Below are 23,352 nucleotides of genomic sequence, written 5' to 3'. Positions count from 1 at the left end.
GAGTGCTTTGGTCTCACAGGAATGCTGTGTTCATGGAGACACTGACAAACTAAGGACCAAGACCCTGTCAAGTACCCATCCACACATGACTCCTGCCAGGAATCAGCAGTATGGGCAACCACGTAAACATGGAGACATGGATTATTTCTTCCTTGGGAGCACTTGTGAACCACAGGGTCAGGTGACAAGCTCTAGACCAGGAAAGGATCAGGAGGAGCAGAGTGACCTCACCTGAACTTGAGGAATAGGGAACCCAGCAAGGGGAGTGACCACCCTTGGTTCACACAATTTAGGGACATATGTGGTGGGAAGAAGCTAAGTTGAGGCAACCTGGACACATCCCAAGATAGCAGGTGATGGGGGGGCGGTGTAGGCTTGCATGAAATGAAGTGTTTGTGTGTGTGTGTGTGTGTGTGTGTGTGTGTGTGTGTGTGTGTGTGTGCCTGTGTATGTCTGTGAATGGGCCTATCCTGACACCAGACCTGACCGATGCCAGGCACCCACAGTTGGCACAGACCCCACTTTACACTAGGGTTTTTGTTCCCAAAGGTTTTCTAATGGAAGGTAATATGCGTCTTGTGCAGGGCTAGTTCACCAGATTTTCTACGAAAGATGAAATCTGATCTTTAGAGATTGGAGTCTGAGCTAGCCTTGTGGACCCTCCTCTTCCCACTGTTCCCAGTCTGTTTCGTGTCACAATGTCCAGGGAATAGAACCCTCAGTTCTGCCAGCACCTCTGTGTGAGGCATTGCATCAGCTGACATCCAGAATGGTTGTCCCAACTCCACATGTTCTGGCCGAGGTCAAGATGCACACAAGAAGGCCTAGATGAGGAGGTACTGCCCCACCCAGCCAGACAGACTTCATCTACTCTAACAGATGTTAGGAGGAGGTGCAGATATGACTCACAAAAATGCATCCACTATTGGGCTCAACTACCAAGAACCTGTGAGCAGCAGTGACATTCAAGTCTCCTCTCATCCAAGTAGAGGGACATCAAATACTTCTTTGGACCCTGGGCAGTAAAGAAATCTTGAGGGCTCCATGAGTAGATAACATACCATGAACCATATCAGAGCCCATGGACTGTACCTGCTTGATGACCCTGGACCTCCTTGGCTAAGGTGAGGAGAGGAGACCCCAAACAGCCCTATACCAGTGACTCAGAAACACTGTCAGACAGGATGGACCAGCCTCCACAACCTGAGATGTGCAGTAAGGGTTCTTTTCCATTCCGTACAAAGATGTCTGGTTTGCAGTGTCTCAAATGGATCTGAGACATACTGCAAGGGAGGCTTTGTGTTGGGTGCAGTAGTTAAAACCAGGACATGAGAAGGGTAACTGCAGAGCTGTGATCTCGGAAATTCTGCAGTACCCAGTTTGGATTATTGGAGCCTAGGCAGGCTTTGCAGTCATAGACCTCCCTCTACTGCCCATGTCCCCTCATGACACCTTCTCTAGCAGATAAGACCAGAGTCCAGGCTGCTTCAGGGCTAACAAGACACTTGTTTCTCTCATACACTTACGCTCCTGAGAATCCTAGTAGCTTACAACCAGAAACAGGAAAAATAGAGCCCATCCAAAGCCCTATGATTAAGTCAGAGCTAGTCCCATCTCCTACAAGTGGGCAGGGAAAGGCGACTGATGTGGTGGGCAGAAGTGGTAAGGGCCAACAACTGACTTGCTTGGAAAAGGCTGGAGACTGGTCATGATGGAATGATCTCAAGCAACCTTCAAGGCTGGCTGGCACAGAAAGGGCTGCTGGATATCTCTTGCCCAGACCACAATGTCCTCCAGGGTTCTGTCTTCACCAGGCCAGTATAGGAAGAGGTAGCACCTGAACTTCATGCCATTGAGAGAGCTAACCTCTTGAGGAACCAGCTGGTCCACCAGTGTGCAGTCTCAGGTTTCGCTGGGTGAGAGAGTCGTGAGCTGTCTGTATGATTGAGTAGACACTTGTTGTCCAGGCTGAGGACATACTGGGCACCTCTGCGGTTGTTCTCTGCCTCTTCAACCTACAGGGAGATAGAAAACATGGAGGTAGTCTGCACCCTGACTTTTGGCACTTTCTATGCTCCTACAATCCCAGGACTGAACGTCTACATAGACCATCTAATTCTGGCAGAGTCGATCTGTCATGGGCCAGATAAGCCATCCTGTTGGTTGCTCTGTCTTAGCTTTCATGACACACTGCCCTCTATTTTACCTCAGGCTGTCTCCTCCAAGCATCCCAGCATGCATCAGCTCCATATCCTGCCCAACATACCTTAGGGTCCCTGATAATTCCAGATACTTTAATGTTCTCCCAGGCTGCACTGTGGGCTCTTGTGTGCCTCAATTCATCCTAGAAGTTCTTGGGAGCCTCCATGCCATGGCATAGGATATCTTTGTGTCCACACTGAGCCAAGTGATTCCATCCAGTATAGGATTCTCTCCCTATTGTTGAATTTTGGCACTTATATCTTTAGGAATGACTGCATATGGTCAACACACACTACCCTGGAAGACCCGAGAGTTCAAGGACGGCCAACTTTCACTTAAGCAAACTTGTCCACAGACTGCGTGGGTCCCATCAGCTGAGAGTAGCCTCCAAATTGCAGTGATGTGCAAACTTCTGCCTTTCAGCCATGATGGACTTTAGGATCTAACCTGAGGACCCTACACAAGGCACAGGTAGGTGATGTGTAAATGAGGCATGTTACTGGGTCAGGTCTTCAGTGCAGTGTCTTAAGCTGTCAGGCTTTTGGGAGGGCATATGCTTCTCTATTAAATGAGCTGGCTCCTCTGAAGGCCTCAACTCTGCTGTGTCTGCCGCTCATGCTCCCTCCTCCAAGAATCTAACTGTCCCTAGCTCTCTGTGACTGGCTGGTCAGTCAGCCTTCATGCCACTCCACAGCCACTCTACAACACAGAGCCCACACTGTCCTCTGCAGAAGTTTCACAGGGCTGCTGCTTTAGTCTCTCTGTTGCGCTATGGGGGTCCAAAGTCAAGTTTCTTAGGTCCCTAGGTGTCCCTGAAAAGGCTTTAGAACAAGGTAGAGGTGAAGAAATCGGGAAATAAACTCCTGCAGTACTTCATGACTACCACTGGAGGGCTCTACACCTTTCTGGTCCTAGTGTGCCACTCAGCAAGCCCTCTCACTCACTCTACGGTTCTGAGCCTGATGGAGAGGACTCCTGCTAAACCCAGTGTTCCCAAGAAACTGGCTGTACCGGCAGGGCTAACTGTAGAGGATTCTCCACGACCCTGAGAACACAATTTGGAAATCTCAGGTAGGCAGGGTGTGTGGGGGAGCAACCAGGGCTGGATGGAGACCTTACCCAGAATTTGATCTCCAGCCCTGCATTCTGATTAGCATGAACTACACTCCTGTGAAGGTCTCTGGGTGGTTCCCGAAATTAGGTGGAGGAAGAGGAGGAGAAGGAGGAGGAGGAGGAGAAGGAGAAGGAGAAGGAGGAAGAAGAAGAAGAGGAGAAGAAGGAGGGGGAGGAGGAGGAGGAAGAGGAAAAAACAAGTAAGCAAGGACAAGACAGGCACATGGCCCGTACTCACTGCAGTGGCCCATCGTATCCTAGGTGTTTTCCTGCCCTAACTGTGAAGCAGGAACCAAACACCACTCCTCATGGGACTGTCTGAGATGAGGCCAGCTGTGGATCTGAACTGTCAGCAAGGACAGGAGCTGTCTGTGCCATACATCGAAGCATAGTGTCCCACATAAGCCCATCTCACAAATGATGCCATCTCCTCCCCAGAGTGGCTCAAGTAAGGGTTAGGAGTGCCTCATGAATGCCAAGCTCTCCCCTACTCCTGCAGACCCATGAATGGTGCCTTCTCAGGGCCCATCTATCCTGAGCCCAGGGAGCAGCCAGAGGGCATATTCATGCGATTTCATACTCAGGTCAATCTGCTATCCTGTACCCCATGAGTCGGGACTGAAACTCAGTGCTCAAGACCACTTGTTTTTTTCTGGACAAGACTTTCAGAATGTGGTCACACACAGTGTTAGTGACACATTGCATGCCCATGACTGGCATTCTTTGTAGCCCTGAGCACCCAGGTATCCAGATCAGACTCTTTGCTACCTGGTCCTAAAGCTCACCTCCACTGTAGTTCCATGTGTCCTGACTGCTGCAGCTGCACCAGAAGCTACCAGATGTCTTCCCACAGAATCGTACTGTAATGTGGGCTCATCCACAGACATCTCACACTCTCCCTGCTGGGAGTTAGGTTGGATGCCTCCGGTGTGAGAGCTGCCTTGCCTTGTGGAGCAGAGAGAGAAGCAGTGGAGGAGATGTTGTCTGTTGCTCTTATTGTCCTCAGTACCCAGGGCTTCCCTGTGGTTTGGGTTCAGATCCAGCTCCAGTGAATCACTGATTAAATTCAGCCCATAGAAGCTGCAAACACCATGGGGCACAGGGTAGACCAGGAATGAGGGGCAACCAAGCAATCCAGGACCCTGTGTGGACCAGGGAAGCCAATAATCCAGGTCACCTCTCAGGCAGGATGCAAGGCCAGGAGCTCTGTGTGCCCAGACAGACGTAGATGGGACCCTGACTCCCACAAAATGCTCCTTCAGAACTATTACATCATCAGCTTTGAGAAAGTCGTCCTCATTAAGGACTTTCCGCACAGCTTGCACTGCCATCTAACTCTGTCTTCCAGGGGTGATCCTCTTCAGGAATATTGACATGTCTTCTATGAATGGTTAATATTCTGATAATTTGTTTCATAAACATTGCTCAGCATAGTATCTGTCTCCAAAAGAAGTCATTCAGCAATTATCCCAGGACAGGGAAGCAAAGTCCTCCTCCTCTTCCTCCTCCTCCTACCCCTCCTCCTCTTTCTCCTCCTCCTTCTTCTCCTCCTATTCCACTTCTCCTAATACTTCTCCTCCAGATTTTTCTCCTCCTCCTCCTGCTCTGCCTCCTCCTGCTCTGCCTACTCCTCCTCCTCCTCCTCTTCCTCCTCTTCCTCCTTCTGCTACTGCTAATGCTGCTGGTGCTATTGCTGTTACTCCTGTTGGTGCTGTAGCTTCTTCTGGTGTCTTTTCATTGGCCATGTGTCTGAAATCACCACCTGTTTACACACAGGATATGACAGAATTTCAAGATGGCACTGTGAAAGAAAAAAAGAATTTATTCTAAGCAAAAAAAAATGAGGTAGAATACTTAGATTACCATTTGCAGCTTTGATTGCTTTATTATTTTATTACTTCTTCTCTTCTACTTCTCAGTTAAGATTTTTGAAAGAAATCATTTAGAAATGTTACCAATCAGTAGGCCTTAGGAACAAAAAAAATCAGTATGCAAAAAACTATGCATGCATCCAGGATTCTGACCATCAACAATAACCCACAAACTAGGTTGTTGATACTTATTCAATGACAAACCTTGTTATTAATTTTAAGGCTTAATGGAATGGGACGTCACATTTGAAAAGATAAGACTCTGTTCTGCAGCACTTGGAATTGATGACCACATGTGCTAGGACCAGTAGCCCATGGAAGAGTCCAAGATCCCATGAACCTCTAGTCCTCACCCTGTGGGAGCTATTGGCCTAAGGGGGAGCTGGAGTCCATCTGAAGGGATGGGTCAACAAGACAACTCTGTAGAGTGGGGAATTCATCATTCATATTGGGTCCCTGCTGGGAAGAGGAGAAATCAAGAAGAGGCAGGAGGCTTGGTGTTGGGGAAACCTCATAAAGAACTTAGAGAAGATACAAGGTAAGAATTGTGGGGAAAATGGAAACCAGAGACAGAGGAAGGAGGAGCAGAGAGCAAACTGGAAAGGACAAAGCACAAAGATACCTGGGCTATGCCTGCTGCTTGTTCTCTGGACTCTCCCTGTGGCTCATTTCTCGGGTGAGATGCTGTTCTGCCCCAGGCGAGGTTTCTTTCTCCTTGGCAAGCAGCAACAAAGATTAATCAGGGCATTTGCTATATTCATGGTCCACACCTTAAAACCTCTGTGCCGGACCCTGCTGGAGATGGGCTTATCCTCTAATGGGGCTCTGTGGGAGAGTAGATTATCTTCTTTTATTTCCTTGTTGCTACTCTTCTCACTGAAGATGCTTGTTGTTTGAATGCATGGGACACTCATGGCACATTTGTGATAGTGGTAGTGCCCTGAGAGGACCAGGCACAGTTGACCTTCTTCCTCCTTTTGGATGAGCCTTCTGGCCATACTGATATACTTGACTGTGGGAGAATGACACCTGCAAGGTGCCAAGGACTGGCAGGCTTCCACTCCTCTTTCTTTGTAATCTAAAAGCACCTGCAGGATCAAGGCTAGGAAATGGGGCTGCAATGGGACGCACTTGCTGTGCCTGGGCTGTGCAGCCATACCCCGGGAGGGCCTGCTGTTGTAGGAAGTAATAAGTTGCAATTTCCTCATTATATTTTCTTTTTATTAGGGAGTATTTTATTACAGAGGTTTGAAATCCCATTCATTTCATCGCACCCAAAATTTCAGGGTCTGGCCTGAGGGGAAGCAGTTCTTCACAACGACCTGTGAACCCCTTCCCGTGTTCTTTGAACCAGGCATGTTTCACCACCTCACTGGCTGTTGGTCTATACATTGGATTTACTGTTAGTAATTGAGTAAGGAGGTTCTCCAGTTCTTCCGAAACCCCACAGGGGGTAGGATACACTCCTGCAACAACTTGTATTTGTAATTCTTGGATGATCACTGAATCAAATGGAAGCTTTCCCACTACCATATAATACAAGACCACTCCTATTGTCCACATGTCATTCTTCATCCCGTCATACAGAAGTCCAAGGAAGAGTTCCGGGGAACCAAAAGAGTACGCACCGCAGTGCTGGTTTAGCATATGTCCAGGTTGTGTTTCGGTGCTAAGCTGAAAGTCGATGACTTTGACCTTTTTGTTTTTATTAATCATAATATTGTCCACTTTCAGGTCTCGGAGAACAATCCCCTTTCCATGGCAGTAGCTCACTGCTGACAATATCTGTTCAAATATTTGCTGGGCCTCATCCTCCTCTATGTGCCCTGACTCTCTGATGTACTGGTAGAGTTGTTGGCCTTCAACCAGCTCCATTATGAGGTATATTCTAGTTTTGTTTTCAATGACTTGTAAGAGAGAAACAATGTTGGGGTGATTGATCTTTCTCATTATGTTTGCTTCTGTCATGGCTGGCTGGAACCACTGCTTGTTCTTTCGGAGAACTTTGACCGCCACTGGGGTTCCTGTGAGCTGGTGGTGGGCCAGGAGGACCTTGGCATGGCTTCCTTTTCCAATAGTCTTCAGTACTTTATATTGGGAATGAAAGGTTCCCTCCTGAGAGATACTGGGATCGGGCCTAGGAGGGGGTAACTCCTTCTCAATCTCTGTAGGCATTTTATCAGTACTAATGCTACCTAAAAATAACAAAAAAATGGAATCAAATAATGAAAAAGATGGAGCAATTCAGGAACTAAAATTACACATGTGGAACCTAAAAGAAACAAACGAAACAAAAAGGAAAAAATAAAAACAAAGAAAAGACTAGACTAGAAAAATAGAATAAAATTATGAAAAGGGGGAAAATATGAAGAATCATAAGTAAAAGCCACCCAAATAACCAACCCCAAAAGAGAAAGCCAAGAGCACACACATACTAAATGCAATGATGAAAATAAAAATCGTCACACTACAATAGGATTGGGCAGCCAAAGCTGATCAATACTGTGAATGGATGTAGTTTGAAGAAAAAAGTCAGATGAAAGAAACGGGAGGAGAAACAATTAGTATAAGACAAAACAAAGAAATGTAAAAAGCCAACACTTAAGGGAAACTCCATTGAATTTCAGGACCTAGTGATCCACAAAACTCCACAACTCTCCAGAGCAAAATACTGAAAATTAAAATTAAACAACCACAAAGAATAAGGCAGTTAAATATCAGTGAACAGTAAACCTTAAACAAAGGCTGAAGAGTCAAAATGTCACAAAGGGCAAATTTGTATCAAGACTAAGCCAATGATTGCTTGTACTCAATAAATAGAGAAACAGGAATAATGTAAAAGGATGAAACCGCAGGACATTGAAAATGGAGATAGAGTGAATCATCCGACTGCACAAATGTATATAATCAAAGCAGTAATATAGCATTTGAGAACATAAAAACCACCACCAAAAAATGAAACCAGCAATCCATAATGAAGAAAGATAGAAAGAAAGAAAAATCAAAACCACAATAAGGAAATAGCCAGTGGTCTTGAGAATATATGGCCTAATTCTATCTCTTAAACACAGAAAAAAAAATCAAACCATAAATGAGCAGGCAGCCGTCTACGTAGGCCTTTAATCTGATATTATGGGGTTGGCATATCAAAATCCTGGGAGCCACTGGTCAGCCAACACAGGTACTTGGGCAGCTCCAGGCCAGTGAGAGAGCCTGTCTTGAAAATGAGGTTGATGACCTACCTTAGGAACAGGAGCCCGGGCTGACTTCTGGCCTCTACACTCGCTTGCACTGAGGTGAAGGTAATATAGATACAAGAAGGGGCAAAAGGGGATGGGAACGTGTGTACACACACACACACACACACACACACACACACACACACACACACACACACATAGGCACACACAGAAGCACACACAGAAATACACAAAAGTGTACTTATACTCACACAGACAAACTCTTACAAACACCCAGATTCACACAAAACCCAATCACATATGAACAGGTACACACATACTTACACACAAGCACACCAATAAAAACGCACATCACAGACACACACAACATACACACAGGGACACACATGCACAAGAAAACGTACACACATACAAACACATACACACAAACCTGTAAACTCACACACTCCTACATATACTGACAAACACGGGCGAAAGTGTACACACAGTCACACACAAGCAAATCTGTCAACACACATCATCCTACACACATAGACACATACACATATACACAGTACAGTAAAATCCGATACAACCACACACAGCTCACTAGATAAAACCAAGTCGCAGAGGGCTCCACTCCACACCTCCTCTCAAAGCACTCAAAGAAATCCAGGCCTGGCTACAGCTTAACATCTGTTGGCTGGACCTCCTCACAGTCGCTCCTCATGAGGTCACAATAGGACCTGTCATGACATGGTTGGGAAGGGCTTCAATGCTCTGGCTTCTGTGGGCTATGGAGAGACTAGGCTTTTAGAAATCAAAGCCTGTAAGATGTTTACCTCTCCTCAGTTCTCTGTTTTGAATATTTGCTGTGCCCCCTGCTTAAAGTCCTCATTTCTATGCTCGCTGTGTCACTTTTTCTTTGAATTCTGAATGATTAGCCTCAAACTGATGGTACAGATTTTAAAAAATGAAAAAAGACAAAGCTGTGTTTCTAAACTGACCCATCAAGATGACACTGTTCTCATAAATCCTCAGAAAGGCTCTAGGTTATCATCAAACACCTGAGACAAAGCTGCAGGGATAGGCAGAGCACTTGCCTCCCAAGGGTGAGGACTTGAGTTTGAATCCCCAAAACCCCCATCAATGTTGGATGCATCAGCAAAGCCCACAAGCTCAGCATCTGTGCAGTGGGGAGGGGTTGGGGCTTGAAGACAGGTGGTCTGACATGCAGGCGTGAGGACCTGACCAGAGGATGGCCCCTGACAGGACATGGGGTAGTGGTAGCATGGACACCTAGGCACATAAGGGGGTATGCATACACATGCAGACACTTCCTCTCACACAGAGGTTGGCATGATGTATAGAAAACCAAGTCCATCCTGAGTGTAGGGCTCACTTTAAATATTAAGGTCCAGTGATGGAACAGGCGTGTATGAGGACAAGGAGCTCTGTGCAACTTGGGACCAGAAGGAACAGAGTGGCTGTGCTGACACAGTTGAAATAAATTCTCAATCACAGTCTGTGAGAGCCAGGTCACAGGACCCAGGCAGCTGTGTTATTTGTGAGCAGCCAGTGCAGCCAGAAGCTAACTATTGAGCACTGACTGGCCCAAGCCCAGAAAGGGTCTCTGTTTTTCAGAGTGCTGGGGGCAGAGCAGTGTGTAGCGCTTTCCTTCTGAAGACTCTTCTGGGGTTTTGAATCCCCTGGAGAGGACCCTCATGGCTGCAGACACTAAGCCTGGGAGGAAAGATCCTCATCTGTGGAGTTCATTGAAAGACCTGAGAGCAGAAAAGGAAAGAAACAGGAAAATGTGCCACCTCTGCTCACTCTGGTTCAGCTTCTGCCTTTGCAGCTGAGCTCAGGTGCCCTGGAGTCCTCCCTAGCCTGAGTCAGTGATCTCAAGTTCAAGTCCCTACTTCCTGGTTTGTAGTATCAAACACAGCACAGTTTCAGGCAAGAAAAGCTGTGAACACCATCTAGACATTGCTGTCTACATTTGGGGGGACTGTTGAGCCCCAAAGGGAGCAAGGGCTACAAGGTCAGGTATTACAATAATGGCCAAGGTTGGAATCCAAGTCCCAATCTCCCTTTGCTCTGGGCAGAGGGTAGGCCTGGCAATTGGTTCTTGCTGTGTACATGGGGAGAATCAAAGGGACTTATGGGATCGCTGGCACAGACCGGCCCAAGCATGGCTTAGGGAGCCTCACACCAACTCAATATTTGATGTGTTCCCAGCTTTGTCTACCACCCTCAGCTGTGTGCCATTTTCCCTGCCTCGTGCAAGGGACTCTAAATATCTTCCTATAGAAGGCGATCAAGGAGGAGTTGCACAAGGAGAGGTGGCGCTCTGTGGGGAGGTTCACATGGGCTAACATATTAGAGGGCCACAGTCCCAGGACTGATACTGGGTGGACACTCTCCTCTGACATCCAACACAGAGATCTTTGACAGAGATCAAGAGAAGGCTTCTCTGAATAGCTGTGCAGAGCACCTCCGATTTATGGACTCAGGACTGACACCCATAGGATGCTTTTGAGGAGCCGATTGTGATTCAAGGGCTCATCTGCCTGGGTCCATGTGCCTCTAGAGATGAGCCCAGGACTTGGCTGTGGATGGTTATGGGGTCAGATCAGAGGATGGGAGGGGGCTTGTCCTTGGCTCCTGGGAGTAGTGCAATTTTTCTTTCCGTGCTCCTGCTTTTTTTGATTTTCTTTCCCTTGGCATAAGGAGGGACTGGAAGAAGTCTGTCTTTGGGGAGTGAGGCTGTCTGGGAAACTGCTCCCTATTCTACATTATCATGCAGCTGGGGGCTTGGGGTTGTTGGCAGGATAACCTCTGCACCATTCCAGTCTGCTTCTCTCCACTTTATCCATGCATCCCTGTCCCAGGGCTGGGAGACCTGGATACAAAAGTCCCACCTGTAGCTTCCAGTCCAGGGATGGAGTCCCTCAGTGAATGGATTCCAGATGGTTCTCTGTAAAGCAGCATCGAACAGGGTAGTTACTGAACATGTAGGTACATGCAGGAGGATACTGCACTGCACCCACCCACATTTCATATAAAACCAATCCTCATGCTCAGGTACTAATTGGTTCTATTTACACCTTTCACCATTTTTGCTACTCACTGTACTGTGAAGGGTGAATTTTTATTGTTTCACTTCTGCAAAGAGACAGAGTTTAGCATTGGAGACTCCCTATAGCCTGACTGGAAGGGAGGCCTTAACACCCATGTGTCCTTCTAGGAAAAAGCTCTTTCATAGGATGCCTCCCTGAGTCCCAGGATGTGTGGAGGGCTCTGGGCCCTATCCAGGGTTGACCTCAATATATTAACTGGAGCAGAAGTTTCTCTCTGATAGAACAGTACCACCCTCCTGCAAGATGTCTATGATGGTTTGTATATGCTTAGCTCAGGGAGTGGCAATATTAGGAGGCGTGGTCTTGTTAAAGTAGGTGTGTCACTGTGGGCATGGGATTTAAAACCCTTTTCCTATCCACATGCAAGCCAATCTTCCCCAAGCAGCCTTCAGATGAATATGTAGACCTCTCACTTACTCTGGCACCATGACTGCCTGGATGCTGCCATGCTCCCAGCTTGATGATACTGGACTGAGTCTCTGAACCTGCAATCCTGTGTCCATTAATGTTGTCCACATAAGAGCTGCATTGGTCATGGTGTGTCTGTTCTCAGCAGTAAACCCCTAACTGAGACAATGTCGATGTTCCCTGCTTCAGCTTCCTGGCTATAGAAGCTTCACACATGAGCGGCATTCTCTTGGGATATGGGCCTAATAGGCTCTAGGCTGTCTGCTTGATCTGAGAGTGTTAGGACATCCTGCTCCTAAGGGCATTGTTACTGTTCCCATGCAATACTGTGAAAACATCAGCAGGCTCCTGCTTTCTTACCCCCTGAACACAATGCTGCTTTTTCCAGGAGTGGATCCAACATATCTCAGAACCTCCTCAGGAACTATGTGTTTCCCAAGGATTACCTGCACTTGCTTACACACCCCTATTCTGTGTTCTGAAAACTTTTCAAAGCCCATTCTTCTGAGACTGGTGAGTTCAGGACAGTAGTCCCAAGTGTCTTGTCCTACGCTGACAGTTCATTCTCATGAGGCATCACTTGCCCTTGACAGAGGATTTTTCCAAGGGGCATTGGATGTGCAGGAGAATTGTGTGTGCTGACTCCTGTCAGACCAGCACAGGATAGCATCAAGGCCCCATTTGCTCTTGATTTTGGAACTCATGGTCTTGGCACTGTCTTGTTGGTATTTAGGTCCCTGTCAGTCCCTAATTGAATTTTAGCATGGGAACCCAGGGCAGTTGTCTACAAAGATATTCCTAGTATGGACCACATCTTCACCGTGCCATACGTAAAGCACAACAAAACACCAGGCAGGCAGAGAACCCTCAGGGGCTGGAAATGGCATGTTCAAACACTCTGGCTTGACCTTGGCCAGCAGAGATTCAGAGAACAGCTTCTATGTAGGAAGATCTCCTTCCTCCTCTCAGAGTTTAGGACATCTAGAGGTAGGTTAAGGTGCTGGCACACATGTGAGCAGGGTCAGCACTCTGGGCTTGTTCAGTGTCAAAGCCTCCCTGCCACCCCTGTATCACAGTCACAGCAGCCCATCTCATGAGAATTCTAGGGGTGCTGATATCCTGGATGAATAATCCATGTTCTGCTGCTAGTTTCTTTGCTTCCACATGGACAACTGAGAGAAGGGATTGATTAAATGTAGGTGAGGAAGCCCTGCAAATATCTACTTGGTGTTACCAAAGACAATGGGTTCTGACTGGCAAGATCTTTGAATTAGATTTTGAAAAATGCCACCTCGGGACAGTTAGTAGGTACTCTCAGGAAAGTGCAGCATGGTGGGCACAATGGGACAGGATCCATGAGGCTCGTGCAGTGGGACAGGGTCGTTGGGGCAGGTAAAACTGAGTAGGAACCCTGAGCCAGGAACAACACGGCAGGGACCCTGGTTCAGTTACAACAGAGCAGAGATCCTGGGGGAGATGCAATGGGGCAGGAGTCCTGGGGAAGGGATCTTGTAGTAGTGGCCCTGTGGCATGTGCAACTGACAGGGACCCTGGGGCAGGTGCACTGTGACGTGCACCCAAGCTGGAATGTTCAGACAGGTGTGTGTTTGCTTCATGCAGCTGCTGTCTGAAGTAGAGGACACTGGCAACTGCCCCAGAGGGGATTTTGGGAAGTCCTTCCAAGAATCCCTCAGCTCCTAACTGAGAAGCTATACATTCCACAGATGGGCCATTATTTAGAGGAGCAGATTCTAAGGGGGCTCCCTTCAATGAACAGCCAAAGAAAGCAGAAATGTAGAACAAGCAATTGCAGCAGCCATGTCCAAGGTGTTTAGCTCAGAAATGTAGGACTGGAAGAAACTGATTAAGTCAAATCACTTATCTGTCTATCCATCCATCCATCCATCCATCCATCCATCCATCCATCCATCCATTTCCCTGAGGGAAGTCAGCTTTTCTTTCTGAGAAGGTCAGTGGCAGGCTTCCACTCCTCTTTGGTTCTAATCTAAAAGCAGCAGCAGTATCAAGGCTAGGGAATGGGACTGTAACAGGAGGCACTTGCTGTGCCTGGGCTGTGCAGCCATACCCTGGGAGAGCCTGCTGTTGTAGGAAGCAATAAGTTGCCATTTCCTCATTATATTTTCTTTTTATTAGGGAGTATTTTATTACAGAGGCTTGAAATCCCATGCATTTCATCGCACCCAAAATTTCAGGGTCTGGCCTGAGGGGAAGCAGTTCTTCACGACGACCTGTGAACCCCTTCCCGTGTTCTTTGAACCAGGCGTATTTCATCACCTCACTGTCTGTTGGTCTATACATTGGATTTACTGTTAGTAATTGACTAAGGAGGTTCTCCAGTTCTTCTGAAACCCCACAGGGGGTAGGATACACCCCTGCAACAACTTGTATTTGTAATTCTTGGATGATCACTGAATCAAATGGAAGCTTTCCCACTACCATATAATACAAGACCACTCCTATTGTCCACATGTCATTCTTCATCCCGTCATACAGAAGTCCAAGGAAGAGTTCCGGGGAACCAAAAGAGTACGCACCACAGTGCTGGTTTAGCATATGTCCAGGTTGTGTTTCGGTGCTAAGCTGAAAGTCGATGACTTTGACCTTTTTGTTTTTATTAATCATAATATTGTCCACTTTCAGGTCTCGGAGAACAATCCCCTTTCCATGGCAGTAGCTCACTGCTGACAATATCTGTTCAAATATTTGCCGGGCCTCATCCTCCTCTATGTGCCCTGACTCTCTGATGTACTGGTAGAGTTGTTGGCCTTCCACCAGCTCCATTATGAGGTATATTCTAGTTTTGTTTTCAATGACTTGTAAGAGAGAAACAATGTTGGGGTGGTTGATCTTTCTCATTATGTTTGCTTCTGTCATGGCTGGCTGGAACCACTGCTTGTCCTTTCGGAGAACTTTGACTGCCACCGGGGATCCTGTGAGCTGGTGGTAGGCCAGGAGGACCTTGGCATGGCTTCCTTTTCCAATAGTCTTCAGTACTTTATATTGGGAACGAAAGGTTCCCTCCTGAGAGATACTGGGATCGGGCCTAGGAGGGGGTAACTCCTTCTCAATCTCTGTAGGCATTTTATCAGTACTAATGCTACCTAAAAATAACAAAAAAATGGAATCAAATAATGAAAAAGATGGAGCAATTCAGGAACTAAAATTACACATGTGGAACCTAAAAGAAACAAACGAAACAAAAAGAAAAAATAAAAACAAAGAAAAGACTAGATTAGAAAAATAGAGTAAAATTAAAGGGGGAAAATATGAAGAATCATAAGTAAAAGCCACCCAAATAACCAACCCCAAAAGAGAAAGCCAAGAGCACACACATACTAAATGCAATGATGAAAATAAAAATCGTCACACTACAATAGGATTGGGCCGCCAAAGCTGATCAATACTGTGAATGGATGTAGTTTGAAGAAAAAGGTCAGATGAAAGAAACGAGAGGAGAAAGAATTAGTATAAGACAAAACAAACAAATATAAAAAGCCAACACTTAAGGGAAACTCCATTGAATTTCAGGACCTAGTGATACACAAAACTCCACAACTCTCCAGAGCAAAATATTGAAAATTAAAATTAACCAACCACAAGGAATAAGGCAGTTAAATATCAGTGAATAGTAAACCTTAAACAAAGGCCGAAGAGTCAAAGTGTCACAAAGGGCAAATTTGTATCAAGACTAAGCCAATGATTGCTTGTACTCAATAAATAGAGAAACAGGAATAATGTAAAAGGATGAAACCGCAGGACATTGAAAATGGAGATAGAGTGAATCATCCGACTGCACAAATGTATATAATCAAAGCAATAATATAGCATGTGAGAACATAAAAACCACCACCAAAAAATGAAACCAGCAATCCATAATAAATAAATAAATAAATAAATAAATAAATAAATAAATAAAATCAAAACCACAATAAGAAAATAGCCAGTGGTCTTGGGAATATATGGCCTAATTCTATCTCTTAAACACAGAAAAAAAAAAACATACATGAGCAGGCAGCCGTCTATGTAGGCCTTTAATCTGATATTATGGGGTTGGCATATGAAATCCCTGTGAGCTACTGGTCAGCCAACACAGGTACTTGGGCAGCTGCAGGCCAGTGAGAAAGCCTGTCTTGAAAATACGGTTGATGACCTACCTGAGGAACAGCAGCTGGGCTGACTTCTGGGCTCTACATTCTCTTGCACTGAGGTACAGGTAATATAGATATAAGAAGGGGCAAAAGGGGATGGCCACGGGCGGCGTACACACACACACACACACACACACACACACACAGACACACACACACACACACAGAGGCACACACAGAAGCACATACAGAAATACACAAAAGTGTACTTATACTCACACAGACAAACTCTTACAAACACCCAGATTCACACAAAACCCAATCACACATGAACAGGTACACACATACTTACACACAACCACACCAATAAAAACGCACATCACAGACACAAACATACACACAGGGACACACACATGCACAAGAAAACGTACACACATACATACACATACACACAAACAAACCTGTGAACTCACACACTCCTACATATACTGACAAACACGGGCGAAAGTGTACACACAGTCACACACAAGCAAATCTGTCAACACACATTATCCTACATACACTAATACATACACATATACACAGTACAGTAAAATCCGATACAACCACACACAGCTCACTAAATACAACCAAGTCGCAGAGAGCTCCACTCCACACCTCCTCTCAAAGCACTCAAAGAAATCCAGGCCTGGCTACAGCTTAACATCTGTTGGCTGGACCTCCTCACAGTCGCTCCTCATGAGGTCACAATAGGACCTGTCATGACATGGTTGGGAAGGGCTTCAAGGCTCTGGCTTCTGTGGGCTATGGGGAGAATTTAGGCTTTTAGAAATCAAAGCCTGTAAGATGTTTACCTCTCCTCAGTTCTCTGTTTTGAATGTTTGCTGTGTCTCCTGCGTTAAAGTCTTCATGTATATGCGCGCTGTGTCAGTTTTTCTTTGAATTCTGAATGATTAGCCTCAAACTGATGGTACAGATGTTAAAAAATGAAAAAAGACAAAGCTGTGTTTCTAAACTGACCCATCAAGATGACACTGTTCTCATAAGTCCTCAGAAAGGCTCTAGGTTATCATCAAACACCTGAGACAAAGCTGCAGGGATAGGCAGAGCACTTGCCTCCCAAGGGTGAGGATTTGAGTTTGGATCCCCAAAACCCCCATCAATGTTGGATGCATCAGCAAAGCCCACAAGCTCAGCATCTGTGCAGTGGGGAGGGGTTGGGGCTTGAAGACAGGTGGTCTGACATGCAGGTGTGAGGACCTGTCAGAGGATGGCCTCTGACAGGACATGGGGTAGTGGTATGCATGGACACCTAGGCACATAAGGGGGTATGCATACACAGGCAGACACTTCCTCTCACACAGAGGTTGGCATGATGTATAGAAAACCAAGTCCATCCAGAGTGTAGGGCTCACTTTAAATATTAAGGTCCAGTGAAGGAACAGGCATGTATAAGGACAAGGAGCTCTGTGCAACCTGGGACCAGAAGGAACAGAGTGGCTATGCTGACACAGTTGAAATAAATTCTCAATCACAGTCTGTGACAGCCAGGTCACAGGACCCAGGCAGCCGTGTTATTTGTGAGCTGCCAGTGCAGCCAGAAGCTAACTATTGAGCACTGACTGGCCCAAGCCCAGAAAGGGCCTCTGTTTCTCAGAGTGCTGGGGGCAGAGCAGTGTGTAGCGCTTTCCTTCTGAAGACTCTTCTGGGGTTTTGAGTCCCCTGTAGAGGACCCTCATGGCTGCAGACACTAAGCCTGGGAGGAAAGATCCTCATCTGTAGAGTTCATTGAAAGGCCTGAGAGCAGAAAAGGAAAGAAACAGCAAAATGTGCCACCTCTGCTCACTCTGGTTCAGCTTCTGCCTTTGCAGCTGAGCTCAGGTGCCCTGGAGTCCTCCCTAGCCTGAGTCAGTGATCTCAAGTTCAAGTCCCTACTTCCTGGTTTGTAGTATCAAACACAGCACAGTTTCAGGCAAGAAAAGCTGTGAACACCATCTAGACATTGCTGTCTACATTTGAGGGGGACTGTTGAGCCCCAAAGGGAGAAAGGGCTACAAGGTCAGGTATTACAATAATGGCCAAGGTTGGAATCCAAGTCCCAATCTCCCTTTGCTCTGGGCAGAGGGTAGGCCTGGCAATTGGTTCTTGCTGTGTACATGGGGATAATCAAAGTGTCTTATGGGATCGCTGGCACAGACCTGCCCAAGCATGGCTTAGGGAGCCTCACACCAACTCAATATTTGATGTGTTCCCAGCTTTGTCTATCGCCCTCAGCTGTGTGCCATTTTCCCTGCCTCGTGCAAGGGACTCTAAATATCTTCCTATAGAAGGCGATCAAGGAGGAGTTGCACAAGGAGAGGTGGCGCTCTGTGGGGAGGTTCACATGGGCTAACATATTAGAGGGCCACAGTCCCAGGACTGATACTGGGTGGACACTCCTCTGACATCCAACACAGAGATCTTTGACAGAGATCAAGAGAAGGCTTCTCTGAATAGCTGTGCAGAGCACCTCCGATTCATGGACTCAGGACTGACACCCATAGGATGCTTTTGAGGAGCCGATTGTGATTCAAGGGCTCATCTGCCTGGGTCCATGTGCCTCTAGAGATGAGCCCAGGACTTGGCTGTGGATGGTTATGGGGTCAGATCAGAGGATGGGAGGGGGCTTGTCCTTGGCTCCTGGGAGTAGTGCAATTTTTCTTTCCGTGCTCCTGCTTTTTTTGATTTTCTTTCCCTTGGCATAAGGAGGGACTGGAAGAAGTCTGTCTATGGGGAGTGAGGCTGTCTGGGAAACTGCTCGCTATACTACATTGTCATGCAGCTGGGGTCTTGGGGTTGTTGGCAGGATAACCTCTGAACCATTCCAGTCTGCTTCTCTCCACTTTATCCATGCATCCCTGTCCCAGGGCTGGGAGACCTGGATACAAAAGTCCCACCTGTAGCTTCCAGTCCAGGGATGGAGTCCCTCAGTGAATGGATTCCAGATGGTTCTGTGTAAAGCAGCATGGAACAGGGTAGTTACTGAACATGTAGGTACATGCAGGAGGATACTGCACTGCACCCACCCACATTTCATATAAAACCAATCCTCATGCTCAGGTACTAATTGGTTCTATTTACACCTTTCACCATTTTTGCTACTCACTGTACTGTGAAGGGTGAATTTTTATTGTTTCACTTCTGCAAAGAGACAGAGTTTAGCATTGGAGACTCCCTATAGCCTGGCTGGAAGGGAGGCCTTAACACCCATGTGTCCTTCTAGGAAAAAGCTCTTTCATAGGATGCCTCCCTGAGTCCCAGGATGTGTGGAGGGCTCTGGGCCCTATCGAGGGTTGACCTCAGTATATTAACAGGAGCAGAGGCTTCTCTCTGATAGAACAGTACCACCCTCCTGCAAGATGTCTATGATGGTTTGTATATGCTAAGCTCAGGGAGTGGCAATATTAGGAGGTGTGGTCTTGTTAAAGTAGGTGTGTCACTGTGGGCATGGGCTTTAAAACCCTTTTCCTATCCACATGCAAGCCAATCTTCCCCAAGCAGCCTTCAGATGAATATGTAGATCTCTCACTTACTCTGGCACCATGACTGCCTGGATGCTGCTATGCTCCCAGCTTGATGATACTGGACTGAGTCTCTGAACCTGCAATCCTGTGTCCATTAATGTTGTCCTTATACGAACTGCATTGGTCATGGTGTGTCTCTTCTCAGCAGTAAACCCCTAACTGAGACAATGTCAATGTTCCCTGCTCCAGCTTCCTGGCTATAGAAGCTTCACACATGACCGGTATTCTCTTGGGATATGGGCCTAATAGGCTCTAGGCTGTCTGCTTGATCTGAGAGTGCTAGGACATCCTGCTCTTAAGGGCATTGTTACTGTTCCCATGCAATACTGTGAAAACATCAGCAGGCTCCTGCTTTCTTACCCCCCTGAACACAATGCTGCCTTTTCCAGGAGTGTATCCAACAGCTCTCAGAACCTCCTCAGGAACTATGTGTTTCCCAAGGATTACCTGCACTTGCTTACACACCCCTATCCTGTGTTCTGAAAACTTTTCAAAGCCCATTCATCTGAGACTGGTGAATTCAGGACAGTAGCCCCAAGTGTCTTGTCCTACGCTGACAGTTCATTCTCATGAGGCATCACCTGCCCTTGACAGAGGATTTTTCCAAGGGGCATTCGATGTGCAGGAGAATTGTATGTGCTACTCCTGTCAGATCAGCACAGGATAGCATCAAGGCCCCATTTGCTCTTGATTTTGGAACTCATGGTCTTGGCACTGTCTTGTTGTTATTTAGGTCCCTGTCAGTCCCTAATTGAATTTTAGCATGGGAACCCAGGGCTGTTGTCTTCAAAGATATTCCTAGTATGGGCCACATCTTCACCTTGCCAGACATAAAGCACAACAAAACACCAGGCAGGCAGAGAACCCTCAAGGGCTGGAACTGTCATGTTCCAACACTCTGGCTTGACCTTGGCCAGCACAGATTCAGAGAACAGCTTCTATGTAGGAAGATCTCCTTCCTCCTCTCAGAGTTTAGGACATCTAGAGGTAGGCTAAGGTGCTGGCACACATGTGAGCAGAGGCAGCACTCTGGGCTTGTTCAGTGTCAAAGCCTGCCTGCCACCCCTGTATCACATGTCAGAGCAGCCCATCTCATGAGAATTCTAGGAGTGCTGATACCCTGGGTGACTATGCCATGTTCTGCTGCCAGTTTCTTTGCTTCCACATGGCCAACTGTGAGAAGGGATCGAGAAAGGGAAGGTGATGAAGCCCTGCTAATATCTACTTGGTGCCAGGAAAGAAAATGGGTTCTGACTGGCGAGATCTTTGAGTTAGATTTTCAAGTATGCCACCTCGGGACAGTTAGTCGGCACTTTCAGGAAGCTGCTCCAGGGTGGGAACAATGAGACTGGATCCCTGAGGCTGGTGCAGTTGACCAGGGATTTTGGGACAGTAAAATTGAGTAGGAACCCTGAGCCAGGTGAAACAGGGCAGGGACCCTGGTTCAGTTACAACAGAGCAGGGATCCTGGGGGAGATGCAATAGGGCAGGAGTCCTGGGGAAGGGATCTTGCAGTAGTGACCCTGTGGCATGTGCAACTGGCAGGGACCCTGGGGCAGGTGCACTGTGATGTGCACCCAAGCTGGAATGTACAGACAGGTGTGTGTTTGCTTCATGCAGCTGCTGTCTGAAGTAGAGAACACTGGCAAACTGCCCCAGAGGGGATTTTGGGAACTCCTTCCAAGAATCCCTTAGCTCCTAACTGAGAAGCTATACATTCCACAGATGGACCTTTATTGAGATGAGCAGATTCTAAGGGAGCTGCCTTGAATGAACAGCCAAAGAAAGCAGAAATGAAGAACAAGCAATTGCAGCAGACATGTTCAGTGTGTTTTCGACCAGAAAAGTAGGACTGGAAGAAACTGATTAAGTCAAATCACTTCTGTGTCTATCCATCCATCCATCCATCCATCCATCCATCCATCCATCCATCCATCCATCCATCCACCCACCCACCCACCCACCCACCCACCCACCCATCCATCCATCCATCCATCCATCCATCCATCCATCCATCCATCCATCCATTTCCCTGAGGGAAGTCAGCTTTTCTTTCTGAGAAGGTCAAAGCAGCGCTCCCTTGTGGTGACAATGAGGATTGCAGGCAGTGAGATAAGTATTTATTTATTTATTTATTTATTTATTTATTTATTTAATGATCTGCGATAGACTGCCACTTGTGGCCAGTCCCCATCTGCATCAGCTGTACCATAAACCCAGTCTCAGTGTGACACAGAAAAGGCCTAATTGGAAACTATGTCCTCTCTCTAAGCGACACTGTATAATAACATACTCTGGACTGCAGGTCAGTCAAGGCCTGTGTTTAGGAGACTTGTGGACAGATGAATGTCTGTGATTCTGGACTTAGACTCTGTGGAGTGCTCAGGTCCCCTGACTGTCCTGAAGCTTCCCACTGTGATTTATTTCCCTCCTACAGAGCCAGACACCTGAGCAACTGCATTTCCTGGTTATCCCCTAATCCTCTTACACTGTGTAGTGTGTTCAATCTCAGGGAGGGCCTGGGAATCTGAGAGACACCACTGAGCCCTCTGGGCCTGGCTGACTCAACCTGAGGCTACTCTGTGTGTCTTCATTTTGCTCACCCTCCAGAGACCACAAAAGTCAGCAGTGAGCTTGCTGAGAGGTCAGGAACCTCCATATTGGCCCAAGAGCAACTGTCCTCTTTTATAGGTTCATCCACAGAGCTTGTAATTTCGATTGGTGCAACAGTCAGGAAGAGTGAAAGATGTCATTTCCCAAGGACAAGTGCTGTGCTAGTGGACACTGAGGAACTTCAGGGATCAAACCCTTCCCCATTCTTCTCCAGCCTCTCTTGTTCTTCGTTGAGATGTTTCCTGCAGATCTAAAACATACAGGCAATCCATGACATGGGTTTGAACATAATCTCGACATTTTATTCATTGCCTGATAACTAAGACTAGGTAAAATTTATTTATTTATTCATTCATTCTTTCATTCAATCAATCATTCGTTATGCATACGTACAGGGTAGCTGTATTTAGAAAGACCAGAGAGGGCATCAGATGTCATTAGAGACATTTGTGAGCCTCCATGTGTTTGCTGGGATTTGAACTCAGGACCTCTGGAAGAGCATTCAGTGCTCTTAGCCACTTATCAATCTTTCCATTTTCCAGGCTAACTTTTTTACTTCCAATAATGTCTTCTTTATTCAGGTTACTTCCTGATCCCAGTCACTCTCCCTCTTCCCTTCCCAGTCCCACCTTACAAATCCTTTCTACCATAATGCTCTCCCTTCTTTTTGGACAAGGGGAGAGTCCCTGGGTACCACACCACCCCGGGACATCTAGTCCCAGGTAGCCCGAGCACATTCTGCCCCACAGATTTACAATCAGGCAGTCCGGGTATGGGGAACAGATCCAATGGCAGGCAACACAGACTGAGACAGTCTTGGATCTACTTGTCAGATGACCCACATGGAGACCAACTGCAGATAGCTAACCCGGCCCTGGGGTTGGTTGCACAGGCTCTAGCATACTCCACGGTCCAAGGTATCTGATGGTAGGGGACTTCTTGTAGTGTTTTAACCCAACCAGTTTCCTTGTCACTCTCCCCCCACTCTTCCACAAGTCTTCCCGAGCACCATCTGAGGATTGGCTGTGGCTTTCAGCTGCTGAGTGAAGCCTCTGGAGACATGTGTGCTACTTTTCTGTCTGCAAGTAAATCAGAAAGAATACCATAAATAGCGTCAGAGGTTGTGTCTGTCACATGAGACAGATCTCACT

General features: G+C 46.8%; 2 pseudogenes across 2 annotated transcripts; both read right to left on the bottom strand.

Moving 5' to 3' along the window:
• Window positions 1-6,042: 6,042 nt before the first annotated feature.
• On the bottom strand, window positions 6,043-9,029 carry LOC148007067 (sperm motility kinase Y pseudogene; annotated as a pseudogene). The gene is made up of 2 exons (XR_015646154.1): window positions 8,429-9,029; window positions 6,043-7,381 (listed from the first exon to the last, which is right to left on the bottom strand). The product of XR_015646154.1 is annotated as a sperm motility kinase Y pseudogene (transcript).
• A 1,095-nt stretch (window positions 9,030-10,124) lies between these two features.
• On the bottom strand, window positions 10,125-16,688 carry LOC148007066 (sperm motility kinase Y pseudogene; annotated as a pseudogene). The gene is made up of 3 exons (XR_015648488.1): window positions 16,092-16,688; window positions 14,003-15,038; window positions 10,125-10,149 (listed from the first exon to the last, which is right to left on the bottom strand). The product of XR_015648488.1 is annotated as a sperm motility kinase Y pseudogene (transcript).
• Window positions 16,689-23,352: the final 6,664 nt, after the last annotated feature.

This window comes from Rattus norvegicus, chromosome 1 (genome assembly GCF_021556685.1).
Source record: "Rattus norvegicus strain SHRSP/BbbUtx chromosome 1, alternate assembly SHRSP_T2T, whole genome shotgun sequence".
Taxonomy (NCBI): Eukaryota; Metazoa; Chordata; class Mammalia; order Rodentia; family Muridae; genus Rattus; species Rattus norvegicus.
The sequence above is the reverse complement of the archived record's forward strand: the minus strand, read 5'-3'. Positions and strand labels throughout refer to the sequence as shown.